The sequence below is a fragment of the Alexandromys fortis genome, unplaced genomic scaffold (genome assembly GCF_014885135.2).
Source record: "Alexandromys fortis isolate MF-2015 unplaced genomic scaffold, M_Fortis_MF-2015_v1.1 scaffold_143, whole genome shotgun sequence".
Classification (NCBI taxonomy): domain Eukaryota; kingdom Metazoa; phylum Chordata; class Mammalia; order Rodentia; family Cricetidae; genus Alexandromys; species Alexandromys fortis.
Genome location: NW_026068044.1, coordinates 1834031 through 1852210, shown reverse-complemented (window position 1 = coordinate 1852210; position 18180 = coordinate 1834031). Strand labels below are relative to the sequence as shown.

General features: G+C 45.1%; 1 protein-coding gene across 2 annotated transcripts in view; it reads left to right on the top strand.

The window, feature by feature from the left end:
• Positions 1–18180, top strand: part of Epb41l3 (erythrocyte membrane protein band 4.1 like 3) — a 208686-nt gene that overhangs the window by 18998 nt on the left and 171508 nt on the right. The window contains exon 1 of one of the 2 annotated variants that reach the window (XM_050166201.1): positions 1573–1733. The exons of the other annotated variant lie outside the window; for it this stretch is intronic. The gene's annotated coding sequence lies outside the window, so the exon portion shown is untranslated. Of the gene's footprint in view, positions 1–1572; positions 1734–18180 lie in introns of those variants that run through there. 2 annotated transcript variants of the gene reach the window in all.

The following is an 18180-nucleotide window of genomic DNA, read 5'->3' as shown; positions in this document are numbered from 1 at the left end:
GAGGACCTGTGGAGGGGGTTAAGGATTGACTCCCCAAGGTCAAATCTGGGCTCTTGGGCTGGTTACCTTCAGCCTGATTGCCCTCGAAAGAAATGGGTCCTCATTTAGCTTCTCTGAGAACCCGAATCAAGGTCCAAATCAGAAGCAGAAGGAGAGAGAGCACAAGCAAGGAACTCAGGACCGCGAGGGGGGCACCCATACACTGAGACAAGGGGGATGTTCTATCGGGAACTCACCAAGGCCAGCTGGCCTGGGTCTGAAAAAGCCTGGGTTAAAACCGGTCTCGCTGAACATAGTGGACAATGAGGACTACTGAGACCTCAAGAACAATGGCAATGGGTTTTTGATCCTACTGTACCTATTGGCTTCGTGGGAGCCTAGGCAGTTTCGTGGATGCTCACCTTACTAGACCTGGATGGAGGTGGGTGGTCCTTGGACTTCCCACAGGGCAGAGAACCCTGATTGCTTTTTGGGCTGACGAGGGAGGGGGACTTGATTGGGGGAGGGGGAGGGAAAGGGGAGGCGGCGGTGGGGAAGAGACAGAAATCTTTAATAAATAAATTAATTAATTAATTAAAAAAAAAAGAAATGGGTCCTCAGTAGTGGGTGCCTTCAAGGAACTGCAATGCGCAGGCCCCAACATATAGTTGGCAAAAAAGAAAAATAAATACCTTCCCTTCTCTCTTTTCCTTTAAGCTGGCGGCGCTTGTTTAAGGAAACTGTTTGAAGGGCACCCAGTGAGGCCCAAGCGCTCCCCCCAAAAACAGAATTTCTCTAGCACGGACCTTGGCAAATGATCTTTCACCTTGAACCCTGTGGCCGAAAAGCTGTTTGGCACAAAGACTTGCTCTGGGGTGTTCCACCCTCCTGACAATATCCATATGATTTCACGGGCTGTGACTCCCTGTCCTGGTAGAGCAGCGATCGGGCTTTAGATTAAAGCCACTTAAATTCTATTCCAGATTTAAAGACATGTCAACTTTTTTTTTTTTTCCTTTTTACTAATAGGTATTAGTAAGTGTACTTACCAGGACCAAAAAGATAATAGTAATATTTTATTCCCTTGCTCTTGTCCTTGGAGGACTTAAATCTACACCGTGGCCTGGTCTGTAGGATGTATAAACTGACATATGATTTATCTTGTTTGAGAGGTGTAATTAAAATTCTTTCAGGTAAATTTCACTAGGTTTCCAGTTAGGGCGCGGATGTGGTCTACGTCTGTTTTTGTAGCAATCCCCACACCGTTTCTAGTCCAGACCTGCTTTAATTACTTTTATGTCCCTATATGTTCACGTAATTCTTCCTTATTATCTTTCTGGAAACATCTATTGCACATTCGGACACACCTTGTGGTCATTCTATTTGCACCTGTTAAATTAAAAAGCTAATGAATGTTCCCTTTGGATCTTCCTGAATTATCTACCTTGCTTTCACAGTCACTTTCTTCTCTGCTCAGGATGTCAGGGTGTGTGTGCATGTGTGTGTGTGTGTGTGTGTGTGTGTGTGTGTGTGTGTGTGTATGGAGGGGGGTGTTCCTAGAGAGGAGTGGCCGGTTGCCACACTTCCAGGGTTTGGGTGCGGGGTTAACAACAGTTCTGGCCCATTTCTAATCCTGTTCTCTTTTCCTTTTTGCTCCTCTTCCTGCCTCCCTGCCTCTGGGGACACGGAACGCGGATGGCCCATCACCTGGAAAAAAAAACTCGATCGCCGGTTGCGGGGATGCGGATAACGTGGTGAGTCCGGAAGTTAATATTTATATGCGCGGTCTCGCTCTTTGTGGAAGAACAATTTGCCAAGGGAAATTCTTCGATGGGAAATTTTCTCTGGCATCTGCTGTCTGTGTGTATGAGGTCACGTGCTTGGGGTCAGCGTTCAACCTCGTGAGCTAGCGAGGGAAAGTCAGGAAGAAGTCCCAAGCTCCCGTAAATAGAAATCAACCATTCACATTGCACAAAGACGACAGTCAGATATTTTTTGACGGATGTTTTTCCTCCCTTCTTTCGCTTTGGGTTTATGCTATCCTTCACGGCATCTCACGACAAAGCATTTGAAGATGTCCCGTCGTCTTCCGAGTTCCGTTCTGCTATTTTCGAAGGCTTTTATTGAGTCATGCCCCTAAGTCACATGCCTCGGCTCTTTAAAATGTATTTGTCATTTATGGCAGAGATAAATTCAAACTATTCCTGTCTATGAAGACTTTGTGATGGAGCGTGCCGTTTCGGGAACGGCACCTTGCTGGTGTGTTTACGTGAAGCATGCTAGGCACCCGACTGTGTCAGTCAATCTCCTTCTTCCCATAGGCGATGCAGGAGATGGGAGATCGAAACTCCGCAGTAGCAAGATTGTTGAGTATCAGTGTGACTTTGTCCTTCTAAGCCTGAGGAGGAGCGAAGGGAAAACCTGCTGCTGTACTATATGCAGGACCAGGAAGGAAAAATGGGAAACATAAGTGTATATAATGTGTGTAAATGTGTATTCGCATGTGTAGAGGTATAAACATATATTTTAAACACATTTCCCAAGGATGGTGGAAGCAGGATTCTGGGAGAGCCTTTGGTTGGAATGATGTTGGAGGAGGGACTGGTCCCATATCTTCTCTACTTTAATTAAAGGATATAGAATAGCTAATTGCAAAATCAATCTGGTCAAGACTGACCGCCATAGGAAGCTCATTGTCTTGGTCCTGAGACCTTCACTCCTCTCGGTCTCCTCTCGATTCACTTCCAACTGCCAGGTCACAGCCTGAGCCGGGAGCAAAGGCGTTTGTAGTGCCAATCTGTTAGGTTTGAAATTTCTAAAATTATCTGAAGGTTAGCATGGGAGCTGGCCCTGGGAAGACTTTCTCTTTTGGCACAAGTGATTTGGGAATCTTTATCTTAGATGATTCAGTTGCGTACACATAAACTTAAGAGTATATGTCATTAGGTTTATTCCGTTGAGCCGTGAGGAGCCGATTTGACTCAATGCCTGCCTAATCAACTATTGGCTGTTACATTCTGTGTTATGTGATGGTTATTCAGTTCGACATCCCAAAATTTTTTTGAGGTTCTCCCTGTACCTTCCTCAGGTCTTTTTGTCTCCATTTTCCTCATAGGCAGTGATAACCAGCTATGCAGGGGTCCATTCCCTTTCAGTAATAGTCGGTAGCCAGATCCTGCTTCCTTGGAACTGATGCCCAGGAGCTGCATCTGTGAATTCTCCATCTGTCCAGGACCTTGAGTGCTTTCTGGGGATATTACATGGTGCTCAGAGCATCCTCAGAATCTCAGATGCGAAAACTGCAAAGAGCTGGCAATGCTGTTTTCTCTCCGAGGACTTTGTTACAGTGTGCATGATTCCTCATCGCCTACTCTTTCTGTGACCCTGTTGGGGAGTCTTTAGATTTTTGAGGTTGTCTGGGTTTCGTGCTTTTTCTTCCACCATGCATGGAGAAAGGTGTGCACCCGCTTGGGCAGTGACGGCTCCTGCTCTTTAAGAAACGGCGGATGGACTTGTCACAGGTTCATGGTGGCACACTCATGGTCACTTTCCTACTGGCTCCTAGGACCCGGGTTATAGATTGGATATGAGCCTTAAGTCCGTTCAGCCTGGCTACTGGAACTGTTACCATCTTACTTGACAGCAAAACAAATCGAGTTACGGACATCAGCTTGCTGCAGGCCGCGGAGAAGCAAACTGAAGAGCGTGGCTTTAATCGGGGCAGTTGGATTGTAGTGTTAAGCAGTGCTTAGTGTTTGCCTTACACACTTTCTGTTAACCGGCTTCACATGCTTCTTGCCGCTGTACACTAAGGCAGACTCCAGGTGCACCCTAGGAGACACTAGGCCACGCCCATTTCATTCTGACTTCAGCTAAAAGTTCTTCCGTGAAACAAAAGCAGCCATGCCTGGGTGGTGGAGCATGGATAACACGGATAAAACATGTTAGGAGGTGGCATGGCCTGCAGAGCTCCTGTCTCTAGAGAAACATCTTTGCATCCGACCGGATGTTCATACTTTGATGCAACTGCACACAGGTTAGGAGCAAAACGCAAAGAGAATCTAATCCTTTTCCAGGTTCTAATAAAATCTTGCGCCAACAAATTCCATTTGGGTTTTTGACTCTTGTTATCGAGTGTTGAAGCTTCCAAATCTAATCGCGAGCACTCGGCTAAATGGCTAATTTTCTGCTTTATTAGGCAGGATAATAAGGCTCTTCTCAAAATCAGAGACATGACAAGTGGAACGTTATCTTGGTCGATTGCCCCTCATGTTCCTTTCAAGAATCTCCATCAATGGGTACAAGAATGAGCTGAGCCCAGCTAGGGAGGGCGTGGTTGGGGCGCTAGCACTGCCCGTACCCTCCTTCTCTGGGCTTGCGAGGGTCAGCGCCTTTTCTAGCTCCCTATGGTCTTCATTTCACCTTAGTTCATCTTCTGATGCCATAGCGTCATGTCCAGACCACATGCTTCCCCATCTTAAGCGGTCCAGCACTTGGACTGCTTTTGGCTTTGGTGTTTTCTAGTATAGTCTACAGCAACCCCGAAAAGGGTAGAACCTGTGTAGGGGTGGTACAGCAAATTGTCACTAATAAGCTGAATGCTAAATTTAAATAAAAAGCGTGTGTGAATGTACGTGTACTTTTAATGTGTGTGAGCATGTGTGTTCACGTGTGTGCATGTATGTGCATGCGTGTGCATGTGGAATCCAGAGGTCAACCTCGGTCAGGTGTTGTTCTTCAGATGCTGTCTCCACTGCTTTTGAAACAGAATCTCACTGTCCCACTGCACACCAAGTAGACTCGGCTGGCTGGTCATCAAATCCCAGGGACCCTTTTGTCTGCCTTCCCAGCATGGTATTACAAGCGGACACCATCCTGGCTGCCTTTCTACAGGGTTCTGGGAATTCAGCCAAGGTCCTCACGCTTGGGTGGCAAGCACCTTATAACTGTCAGGCCCTGTCATCATCATCATTGTTGTCATCATCATCATTTTAATTTAGCTATTTTTATGTGTTTGGATGTTTTGTCTGAATGTCTGTCTATGTATCACATGCATGCTTAGAATTCTCAGAGGCTAGAAGAGGGCATCTTATTCCCTAAATTGGAGTTAACAAATGATTGTAGGCCAACAGATGGGGGCTGGGACTTGAACTGGGGTCCTCTAGAAGCGTGGGCTGTCACTTAACTGCTGAGCTATCTCTCTAGCTCTCTGTCTGACTTTTTGCATGGGTTCTGGGGATTCAACTGAAGTCTTCATGCCTCAGTGGCAAGCGGTTTACCAACTGTCTCACAAGCCCAATAAAGAATTTTCTTTTAAATTAGAATGGAGGTTACTACCAAAGAAACATCCCCAACATTGGCTTTTAGCCTTGTATTTCTGAGTGATGGGGGAGGAAAAGAAAGACACAGAAAAGAGAGGGAAGGAAGGAGAGGAGGAGGAGGAGGAGGGAGAGAGAGAGAGAGAGAGAGAGAGAGAGAGAGAGAGAGAGAGAGAGAGAGAGAGAGAGAGACCGGGACCATCAAGGCCCCAGAGGTTCTGTCCTGTCATCAGAATTGATATCTGCCCTATTGCCTAAGTTCATGGTACAGACTCAGGTCACTGAGAGTTTCTTTAGTGCTTGTGTGCCGTGATTTTATGTTTATTAACTATGCAGTTTTATTCGTAGACAATCTGTAGGTAGTTAGACTAAACTGGGTGAAGAAAGCACGAACATTTATGCATGACACACAAGCATAGGTGCTCGTCAGCATTCTCCCCCCAGATGATGACACACAAGCATAGATGTTCGTCAACATTCTCCCCCCGGATGACAGCAATTTGCATGTTCATCTGTCTGGCTTTGTTCGTCCCAGGGAGCCTCACCTAACCCTAGTTTTCCACGTCTTCCTTCCTCTATCTCTCTTGATCCGATAGCCACTGCTGTTTGTTCTAGCCGGGCTCCCGCCAGGGGTCTGGTAACCTCCCTTTCCCCACCCCTCCTGGGTTAGGACTTTGAGATCTTTGGTCACATCAACCCTTCCTCCCCCCAGCTCTTCCCACATCCACCTCCCCAGCCTCTTAGTGCACCTGGTCCCTGTCTTTCTCACCCAGCTTCGTGGATTGCTTGGGAGAGAGGGATTTGCCTTCCTCGCCCCATGCTGGTTTCTGAAATTCAGAACAGAGGCTGCATCGTCAGTGACGTCTGTGCCTGACACCTGCTATCTGGCAGGCTGTCACAGCTGTTTCTTGAGAAGCAGGCCTTGAAGTGGACATTGAGGACTAGCTTGCCTATTATCCAGTGTCTCTGGAAACATCAAAGAGTAAAGCAGGCATGAGCAGAGGGGGAGCCAGGCTTCATTTCAGTTCCAACCTCAGTCAGTCTGATGGGGCTGAGTCTCAATCCCTTCCAATCAAGGAAGCCCTGGGTATTTCTATGCCTATATGAACTGGTGGTTTCAGAGGGTGGCTGCCCCTCGAGGAGGAGGTATGATCTTGAGCTGTCTGTCTTCAGAAGGGGTCATTTCTAAGGGAGCTCGATACCTGGGGGCCCCTTGCTAGTAGCATTTCCGGCAGCTGAAGAATCCCAAATCCTTCTCTCTTGTGAGGGGACCAGAAAAGGATAGCATAGTTACACTTACACATAGCCTTTTGTGGCATTAACTAAAGAGGAAAAAATGCTTATGAATTTGGGGCATGGAGGAGTAAGAAGAAATAAAACAATTAGACGATTTCAATTTTAATTGAAGAGGATTTTAATAAAGCGGATTCTTTCTTTGACTAAGAAGATACGGTTCTCAGAGTCCCCTTGGGGTTTAATTAAGAGCTAGGACTATAGCTCAGTGGCAGAGGGCATGCCTTGTATGTGTAAGCCCTTTGCATCCCGTCTTTAGCAACACACACACGTGCAAATGCATGCATAGTCACACACAGAGACATACATATATACTATGCATATTCACATATACAAATGCATGTGCACAGAAATGCATGCACACACACACACACAGAGAGAGAGAGAGAGAGAGAGAGAGAGAGAGAGAGAGAGAGAGAGAGAAGGTTTAATTAAGCATTCTAGCTCCAAAGGCAGTAATTAGTACATTTCAACTTTCCTAATATTAAAGCCTCTGAGCTGAAGATATAGCTCATTGATAGAACATTTGCCTAACATGAAAGGCCTTGAGTTCAGTACCAGCAATACACACGTACACCCCACTACCCCACAAAATAAATAAATAAACCTTTCACTTATTCTATAAACATCTATTGATTACTTAAAGTATATGAATTCATTGTAAAAAGTCAAATACCAGGGGGTTAAGTAGATCTTAAACAATGGCTTGACATGGACATTATTGAACACATGACCATAGTGTAAGGAAAATTAAAGGATAATTCTAATGTTACCATACACAGGGCAAACCAGAGAATAATTCACCAATACTGGCAAAGATGGGAGTGGGCAGGTGGTCATTTGGAGTGGTCTAAATGCATGCACGTATTTACATGGTTATGAGCGTATGCCTGCCTGCGTGCTGTATGTATGTGTTTGTATGTGTGCTTGGACTCCTTGGGAATGAGATGTCACCTGAGCTAAGCCTTGAGCCTCTAGAATTTTGAGTTTGACTTCTCCAGGAAATGTTGGTTTTCACTCCTCCCTTCCCCACAAATGCTCTTATTCCACGTCTTCAGCTTCTGCACCTGCTCACATTCGTGTGGTATAAGGAGAGACACAGGGCAGGTCTGGACTAACAATGACGTCAGAATCATCCCTTTGCAGAGTTTGACTCCTGTAAATGAACAAGATTCCTGGGTCTGAAAACACCATTCAGTCCCAGGCTGGGGGTCTTCAGGCTCTTCACACAGGTTTAACCTTGTGCTGTTGCCCACTGTCCCCACTCACCCTGTGTCCCTGGCCTTCTGTGACTCAGAGCTGCACAGAATGGAAGGCCTTCAAATCCTTTCTGCCATGTTCTGGAAGACTCCGCCTTTGCTCACTTACCCAAGGCTCCTCTCCTGTCCATGACTTCGCTGGGTACATGGTTCCTTTGTTTTCTCTTGCTCAGTTAATAGCGCTATTGATAGATAAGATACTATGTGTCTCTCTCAAAGGTTTAGGAGAAAGGAAAGAAAAATCCCAGCAGCCTAGATTACAAAAGCAAAGTTCTAAATCTTGCTCAAGAGGCAGCGCAGATGATAAGGAAGTAGTTAAACATTACTTTGCTTAGAAAGTAATTGTACTCAGGACCGATAGTGAACATCAGCAAAACGAGAAACAATTGATTCATCAAGTTCTTCCTCCTCCCCTCCCCCCAGAGAGAGAAAGGGCTTGCTAGGTACGGGATGTGAAAATCTGTTTTAGTCTCTGTGTGGCTTTCTCTATCAGCCTGTTCCTATCATTCCTAACAGCTTATATTCACAAATTGCTCATGACTTGATCAGCCTTCCCCAAATCCCTCGCTCAAGGGATAAAGGCAGAAGGCAGAGGACTGTACATGTTTGCATCTCTGTCGATTTGGCTTCACCTTCTGTGTACAGTACCAGGACCAGCGCTAACTTTCCTTGTAAGGACCTGCCATCCTGGTACTGACACCGGCTTCGATACTGGCAGGAGATGTACAAAGGGTCCATGGTAAGGGGGCACTGTGGGAGTATGGGCTTTCTATACCACAGGACATGCTGCTAGCTACCCCCACGCCATTTGAAAACCTCACGGGAAAATTCCATTGCATCACAGGTTCAAGTTGCCTTGGCATCCCTTTGAGAATGGGTGTGATATCCACATCTTGTAGATGGCCAGTTTGACACGACAGCCTCTCTCAGTTTTAAAACTACCGAAAAGTACCATTTAAAATAATCTGTCCAATTCATTTCATCTTTATTTTATCCAAGAAGTCCTTTGATAGCCCAAAGATTCAGGTCCTTCGTAGGAGATATTTTACTATGTATTTATTTTAAATCACCTTTGTGGCTGGAAAGATTGGTCAGTGGGCAAGAGAAATGGGAGCCATGAGTTTAGCTCTACAGAACCCCTTTCTTTCTTTCTTTCTTTCTTTCTTTCTTTCTTTCTTTCTTTCTTCCTTCCTTCCTTCCTTCCTTCCTTCCTTCCTTCCTTCCCTCCCTCCCTCCTTCCCTCTTTCTTTCTTCTTTCTTTCTTTCTTTCTTTCTTTCTTTCTTTCTTTCTTTCTTTTTTGGTTTTTTGAGACAAGGTTTCTCTGTGTAGCCTGGGCATCCTGAAACTCACTCTGTCAACCAGGCTGGCCTCAAACTCACAGTGATTCACCTGCCTCTGCTCTTTCAGAGACCTGGGATTAAAGGCAAGTACCACCACCTCCAGGACTCACTTTCAAAGCTACTGTGGCTGCTCTTGCCTCTACTTTAAGCACCGAGGTGTGGGGCTGAGGCAGCAGCAGGATAGTCAGGACCTGCTAGTCGGTCGGCCTAGGTGAAGGTAGCAAGCTCCAAGTTTAGGGAACAGATATATTTCAAGAGGAAAAAGTAGAAAATGAGAGATCAGGAACTGGATGTTCCTCTCTGGCCTCTGTACCCGAGCACGACTTTGTACACTTGCCCCCCCTGCCCCCACGTATAGTAAAGAAAAAGAGAATTATCTCTGTTATCAAAAAAGATGAGTCACTCCAAAGCGTCGTTCTTCTTTATTCCTGTCTGTGTGCTTTTATAACTCATTTATGGAAGCAGGAGTTAATACCTGGATTCTTAGACCCAGCAACAGACTTACAAAGGAAAAAAAATCAGGCTGTGTCTGCAAACTGAGAGGCAAACACGGCGGCGGTTGATTGCCTGCAGCTGGAGGAAATGTCTGGTTACACACAGAGCAGGGTTTCTGGGCCGGCTCTCACTGCCTTGTGCTTATCTGCCCCATCCAACCTGTTTCTTGGACTTCTGGGAAGAATCCGTGTGAGGTCAGTGACTCATACCTGTTCAAAGGTTCCCAGGCCACACAACTGGGTCGTCAGCAGAACATCTTGCCTGGCCCGAGATTCTGTAGAAATCTAGAGAGGCGGAAGAAAATGACTCCACAACATTTTATGGCCTGGTAAACGGTCAGGTCAGGGCCAGCGGTTGTCAGCAGAAGCACCAGGAACTGAACCAAACTGGCACTGCTCTTCTGAACTTTGCAATCCCGGCAGGTTGGTGGGGTAGGAAGATAATTCGAGATAGCTCAGGGAGCCGGCTTGGCAGCCTTGGAGAGCCATGGCCTGCATCTGTCTATCCTGAAGAGACCTTGAGTTGTGTGGGTTCCCTGTACATTTTATCTCTTGCTCTAGCTGGAGCCCGCTGCAGGCTCAGGAGTGTTGTTAAAGCCAATTTTTTTTTTTAATGTAAGCCTCACTAGCCCTTAAGGGAGCCCGTACCTTGTGACATCAGCAGCTGCTCCTTCCCCATACACCCTCAACAGGTCTGAGTAAGGGATTCCTATTTTTCCACATCACGAAAAGCAGGGAGATTTGAGTGAAGTTTAGAAAGTTTTATTGTTGTTGTTTTTTTTTTTTTTTTTTTTGGTTTTTTTCCCCCTAGCATTGTAGCTCCAACAGGAAGGTCATGAATTTTTTGAACTTAAGTTGTTTTATATGCAGGAGAGTCAACCTGGTTAAGCTGTTGTTTGGGCATCCTCAAAGGCTTTGCACAATCTTTGCATGGGAACCTAGAGCACCTCTCCATAGTAAACATGGTAGGGATATTCATCTTATTCCCCCCCCTCGTGACTCGAAAAATAATTCCTTCAGTCCTTCTTCCCTCCCTTCCTTCCTTCCTTCCTTCCTTCCTTCCTTCCTTCCTTTTTTCCTTCCTTCCTTCCTTCCTTCTTTCCTTCCTTCCTTCTTCTCCCTCCCTCCCTCCCTCCCTCGTTTTTTCCCTTCCTTTCAATAGAATTGTAGAGTTTAAGGATATGTTGAATGCACATCTTTTTTGCTTTTTGTTTTAAATCAATCCAAAGCTTGTGCTACGAGCGCCACCTAGTGTAGATTTCAGGTTAAGAAACTACTGTGAATTTTCAAAGGGACAAAAATTAGCAGAAATTGCTCGTTACAAAATTGTAAAACAAAAGACAATGCTAGTTCATGAAGTGCTTTTATGGTTCTGGGAATTTGGGAGATTCCTGTGATAGAGGAATTATTTTTTAAAAGCATTATTCCATATGCTTATTTTGTATTTGTGCGGGGGGGGGGGGGGGGCGGTGATCATGGAGTCAATTCTCTCCATCACGTGATCCCAAGCTTAGTGCCAAGCGCCTCCATCCACTGAGCCGTCTCACTGGCCCACAGAAAAGTTCTTAATCATTCTCCCGTTTCTCTACAAATTCTTATTTTATAGACTTTTTAAAGGCAATGATTTCATCATTTATTTGCCGAATTTCGATTTTAGGATGTAACTGTTGCCTTTGCCTGTGGAGAACAGGTTTAGAGGCAATATTTCTGGTGATAAAACACAAAAAAAAAAGTGTCTTAAAATCAAGCAGTTCTGAAATGGTTCAATAGCTGACTTACAGTTACCTTCTGATTTGTTTTGTTGTTGTTGTAAACTGGGGGCTGTGCTTTGATGGACAGTTTAATTAAATTTTTCATAACATCATCCTATTGTATTTGGAAAGCATCTATGTTATATCCGGCTTTATGATTCAGACTTGTTTGCTTAGTAACCAAGTGGTATTATCCCGCGGTTGACATGGTAACTTCTTCAATTTTGTAAATAGATTCTATCCCTTCCATTCTCCTCTCACAGAGGGAAATTTCCAGCGCTTGTGTGGCTTGCTCAGGGTGGAGGATTGGACAAGAATGGCTCCCAGAGGCTCGTGTATTTGGGATCTTGGTCTTTAGTTGGTGGAACTGTTTGGGAAGGATCAGTAGGCATGGATTAGGAGGATGTGTGTCATTGGGGGTGGGTTTTGAGGTTTCAAAAGCCCCTCAATTGCCAATTTGTATTCTCTCTCTCTCTCTCTCTCTCTCTCTCTCTCTCTCTCTCTCTCCTATCTCTCTCCTATCTCTCTGTCAAGGACTTGTGGATCAGTTGTAAACTCTCAACAACCGCTCCTGTTCCCTGCCTTCTGCCTGCTATCGTGTTCCCCACCATGAGGATCATAAACGCTAACCCTCTGGAGTCATGAGCTCCTCAATTAATAGCTCTTATTTGTAAGTTTCCTTGGTCATGGTGTCTCTTCACAGCAATAGCAAAGTAACTTAGACAGGTAGTGAATTCCGAGAATAGAGTGTAAACACAATCATTTAATGAGGAGATACCTTCTGAGAAATCTGTCACTGGGTGATTTTGCTTTTGAGTGAACACCAGAGAGCACAAATTGAGAGATGATTTCAATACTGATGTCCCTAGGTGGTGTGGCATTATGGGACAACCATCGGTTGTGACTCGTTGTTGGTTTAAATGTTCTTATGGGTGACACTAAAGTGCTTTGAACAAGAGTGTGTTTGTGACCCCTCCTCTGCCCTCAGGCACCCAAAGAGGCCAGAGGAGGAGTATACTAGAAAGTGAACCTGGGTCCTCTACAAGAGTAGCATGTGCTCTTAATCGCTTAGCCATCTTTTCATCTATCTACACAGAAAACAACTGTATGACAATTGTATTTGCATGCGTTTGGGCATTTAATCTGTTATAATGTGAGTGAGTGTGTGTGTGTGTGTGTGCGTGTGTATGATGCACATGTGTGCTGGTACATGCGCCTGTGACTTCACATGGTGTCTGCAGGAAGACACAGTGTCCTGTTCTGTCACTTTGCACTTCAGTCCTTTGAGACAAGGTCTCTTCCTGAGCCTGGAGTTGTTGTTGGCCACAAGCCACCACGTTCCTCTCCTAGCGGCTCCCCGCTTACCCACAGCTCTGGGATTGTAGGCACCTGCTGACATGCCTGGCTGTTTGCAGGGGCCCTAGGATCTGAACTCAGGTCTTCGTGCCTGTGAAATAAGCCCTCTTACCTGCCCAGCCCTACAACACATTGCTTTTAAGTATAATAAGAAAATCCATCCTCATGTCGGAAGGAAGTTGGAAAATGGAAAAGGACCTTGATTGGTTTCCTAGATAGTTGTTCTGCCTTGGTAGCTGTAGGAAGGGAGTTTGATCCAAGAGGTTCCAGGCCTTCACCCTTAGAACCACTGATCTGCTCAGGATGGAGCCTAGTTCTAAACTCAGCTACCTGGTACTAGCTGTGATGCCCATCAGCTCCTGATCTCCCATGGCACTGTTGGGGGGACCTAGCACAGAAGTGGCACTCAGTGAAAGTGTGAGTCCAGGGTTGTATGGCACTGACAAAGGCATGTGGCTTCTCTGGCCTCCGTGTCAGAGATCCAAGCCAGAGAGGGCAGTCCCACTCAGCTTGAAGAAGGGGCTGGGGAGAGAGTGCTGCTAGTGACAGGGCCAGGGTCACCTCTCCTGGACTCTGGGGCAGCCTCTATCAGGCCTCCGTCCTTCCTCCAGAACGAGCTTGGCTCGTAGGATTTGCATGACTTCCCCAAACTCTGGATAGATGTAGGAAACCGACTTTAGTTATTACCGAAATGAAATGCAATAAAAAAGGATTTTTATATTGTGCATAAGTATATACAATATATTTTATTTATATTGTATATAAGTATATACAATATATTCACTTTGAATATGGAATGCAATATTAAACAAATGACAGAAAAGTAAACCATGGAAAGCAAACACCGTGAGAGTGGAAACCCGCTCCTGAGAAGGCTTTCCAGACCTTGACAACAGCTTAGACAGGAGGACAGGAGGACAGGAGCGCCAGGGGTGGCTCCAGTTCCCTAAGTAGTGGGAGCCCTGAGGGCCCTGACTTGTGATCTCTAAGGAATGCCCACAGGACAGAACAGAACAGGCCACCACTGAGGGAGGGGCTGAGTCCACGCCCTCGTACAGGACAAGAGTGTCGTGCTCTTTGTCTGAACACACTGAGGTCGTGAGGCAGGTCCAGGGTAAGGGTCAGTGAGGCACCAGGGTACAAAAAGAAACCAGGGACTGGACAGACCTGATGCCATCCTAGGATGATAAGAAACAGAGCAGACTGAAGCTGGAACCCCCTAGCAACCTGTCCTGGGGATGTCAGCATGGATGTGAAAGAATTTGATCTAAGCCAAATCTTGTAGAACATTCTATGGTCTTATTTAATGGTGTCCAGGTCTTGGAAAAGAAACTTCAAAATTCTGGGAAATATATTTCTAAAAGGTCATTTTTTTAAATGTACTCAAAGGGCTTATGGAAAAATACTTAATTGTTGAAGATGTATGCATGTGACCTATGAAAAAGTTTTCTTATTGAATTATCAGAAGGATGGCATAATGCTTTTATTTTGAAAGAACACTTTAGTCATGGCAATAAAATTTCCACAAATAATTCATCTTTATAAAGAGGTCAGGAAGAGAGAGAGAGAGAAAGGTTGGCTTCTCACAGTCTCTTTGATAGGTTAAGGGATCCTTTTCTCTGCGTGTTCTCGGTGGAACCATAAGACGTTGACATCATCAACAAGTTTGGTTGTCTCTGGTCGGGGCACATTGTAATGTCTTTTGTCATTTGCCTCAGGTTCCACAACTGGCCTGCTTTAGAGGACCACCCAAATCAGAATGCCGTGAGACCCTGGTCTCATATTTGGCTATGCTACTTTGAGTGGGTCATGTCCCATTATTGAAGATCTCCATTTGCTGATTGGTAGCATTCAAGACAAGATCAAATCCACATTTCTCAGAAGGTCCTCCATTGAGCACACATAACGTGGAGTTTGTTAGAAATGCATTTCCGGGACCCTCCCTTACCTACTGAAATATAGATGATAGAAGGGGTGGGGGGAGCAGTGTTCTCGTGAGCTCACAGGTTATTCTGTGCAAGCTGCTGTGGGAGCCACCAGGCTGGGTGCTTTCTATGGGTCTTTGTAAGTCTCCCAACCAAAGATTCTAAGAGAACACATGCACTATTCTGACCTTAAGGAATATCTTGGTTTAAGTGAGAATCCCCTCTGCCGCCCACCTAATATATAGGCTCATATATTAGGGCCCAGCTGATGAACTGTTTGCAAGGGTTAGGACCAATCAGAACAGAAAGTTGTGTTTTGAAATATCCAGATGATGGGAGTTGTCTTAGATGTTGCATCCCATTGCTGAGTCATCCCATAAAGTTCTCAGAGAGTGTTGTGTATACAAGGTATAGTTAGTCAAAAACAGACTCAGCAGGTTACGTTCATATGTTTCTGCAAATGCACACACATAGATGTATGTCACAATAATCGTCAGAGAAAAAGATGCTGTCAACACGAAAATAGGTTACATGGGATAGGCTAGAGTGAAAAAGGGCAGGGAAAAGTAATGTCAATAAAAATATATTGGTAAAAAAAAATAAAATAACTGTCAGCCAGCCATAGAGGTGCACACCTTTAGTGCCAGCACTTGGGAGGCAGAGGCAGGTGGATCTTTGTGAGTTCAATGCCAGCCTAGTCTACATAGGACAGTCAGAACTACATAGTGAGACCTTGTACTAAGGAGAGAGAGAGACAGAGAGACAGAGAGACAGAGAGACAGAGAGACAGAGAGACAGAGAGAGAGACAGAGAAGAGAGAGAGAAGACAGAGAGAGAAGACAGAGAGAGAGAAGAGAGAGAGAGAAAAGAGAGAAAGAACAGCTGTCAAAAATACAATTAGTGATTTCTAAATCGCTTTAGGACTGTAGTATCTTTAAGACTTTAAAAGAACTTGTAAGTTTTCCAGAGAGAGAGAATATCACATATTAAAAAAGTATATTATGTTTACCAATGGATAGTTCCTCAGTATCCATGAGCAATATGTTCCAGGAAACTCTCAGATCCCCACATGTGCGGCTGTTCAAATCCTTCAGATAAAATAGCATGTGCTTATGCCCCATGCATGTCATCCCACATGTTTAAAAGCATCTACATGGGACTTCAGCCCTGTGAGGGTGGCAAGCCATGGAAAGAGCTGGTTCTTGTGGTGACCACTGAAGTACAAGACTATAGAGATGGAATCTTATAGAAAATAGATTATTTCTGTTTGTATCTTTTATTTCAGTGCAAGACCTTCCAGGAAAACCTTTTCCCATCTACATTTTCATAATGAATCACAGAGATGTCACATAGCATGCAAGTTTGCTGTGCTGTGTCGTTTAGGGAATAAAGAAGGGAGGATACATCCATGTATGATCAATAACAGACAGAAATTTTCTGACTATGTTGAATCCACAGTTGCTTGAACCCTTTCTGTGGAATCTGTGGATGGAGAGCTGACTGTATGTGATTTCTGGGGGTTTACAGCCGTCCCTTTGACCATCTCAAAAGTCATGGTCTTCACGATCATGGTTAAGCAGCCCTGACTTAGAAAATGTTTTGATGCACGGTTAAGGAGAGAAAACACATGTCCAGGAATTAGGAAGCAAATCCCCTCCAGTTTCTATATGCTTATAGACTATACACCAGGCCCTTGCTGATGGGGAAGGCACAGTCTGGGGTGCCGGGGAGGATTCTCTTCCTAGTCTTTGTAAACTTTGATATCACGGTTGTGAAAGTGAACAGGACAGACATGAACAACAGATTCTTTCTTCCTCCTTCTAAGGGGAGGAGTTCTTGACAGATAAAGCCCACGAATTGACCTTCTGGTGGTTCTCAAGGTGGACAGGAGGGGAGGACCCTCTGCATGTTATGAAGATGGCCATAGACATGGATGGAAGATGGAGATCTATTTAGGAGCTGGGCTGGCCTTCTGAGGAGAGAGTATATTGTTGAAATAAGAGCGGCGGGGCTGCGTCCCCGGCACCCGGCCGCCCGCATGGCTAGCTTATACCCAGAAATAATTACACGGAAACTGTATTCTTTCAAACACTGCCTGGCCCGGCTAGGTCCAGTTTCTTATTGGTTAGCTCTTACATATTGTTCTAACCCATTTCTAATATTCTGTGTAGCCCACGAGCTGGCTTACCAGGGAGGATCTTAACCTGCGTCTGTCTGGAGTGGGAGCATCATGGCAACTCCTCACACAGCTTCTTTTTCCCACAATTCTGTTCTGTTTTCTCCACCCACCTAAGGGTTGGCCTATCAAATGCAAATGGGCCTAGGCAGTTTCTTTATTAATAAGAAATCACTCCCACATCAGTATATGGCTGGAAATCAATGGGCCTTTCAGTGCAAACCCATGGCATATATCTCTAAAAGGGATGCAGTTTAGACTGTCTTACGTTAATATGCACTCTGCAAGGCCCCGTTTTAGATCCAGGGAGTCTCTTAGAAGCTGAGAATGCCTCCCAACTGAAGGTATTGGGTCTTCAACAATTAGGCTGCCCTCCTTACCGAGGAAGTCACTGCTGTGTGTCCGGAAGTTACTGTCCAGCATTTGGAACTGTGGCTCAATTTCAGTATTGAAGAAGGCAACAGGCGAGTCATTTCTGAGGGCTTAGAGGCTAGTAAGGTTCCAGGCGGGGATTCGTTAATTCTACATACTTAATAGGTGTTCACAAGGCGCCGCTTTACAATCCTCTAACAAGATTTAATTAATTCTTACAAGGAAGATAATTTTCTCGTTAATTCCTAGACCTTTCCAATTATAATATGATAGTTTTGTCTTGATGACCTCATGTCACCCAGTGGTGATTCTCCATTATTCAGTTCTGGGAGAAATAAGGGCAATAGGAATTCTTTTTTTTTTCTCATTTGATTAATTGTTCAGCCTTAGTTAGTTTTCACTTCTAGACTGCATTAAGGCGTCAACGCTGGGTCAGCCTTCCTAAGCTCTGTGTGAAGGCAGCAAGCCATTTAAGGGGCTAGTTCTCTCAGCATTCTGGTAGGCTCAGGCAAGAGTATTGCAGGTTCAAGGCCTGTGTGATACAGAGTGGGTTCTAAGCCAGCCTGGGCAGTTTGGTGAGAGCCCAGCTGAAAATAAGAAGGCGAAGCAGAACTGGATGTAGCACAGTGGTAGAATGCTTGCTTAGCCCAGGATTGACCCCAGGTTCAATCCCCAGCACCAATGCAAAGCAAACTATTGTTGTCGTCTACCCTGAAGCTAAAAGACATGTAATCTGCTACCAAGGTGTAGGCTGGCAGCACTTAAAGTTTTATCAAAAAGCCCAGTAAGTTATACCATTTTGTGTATTTCATTTCAGGGCAAGGCTCTACCAGAAAAGGTCTTTTTCCATCTACCTGTTCATCCGGAGTCACATAGAACTAGAGTTCAATAGCCTAGCTTTGTACACCGCATGCAA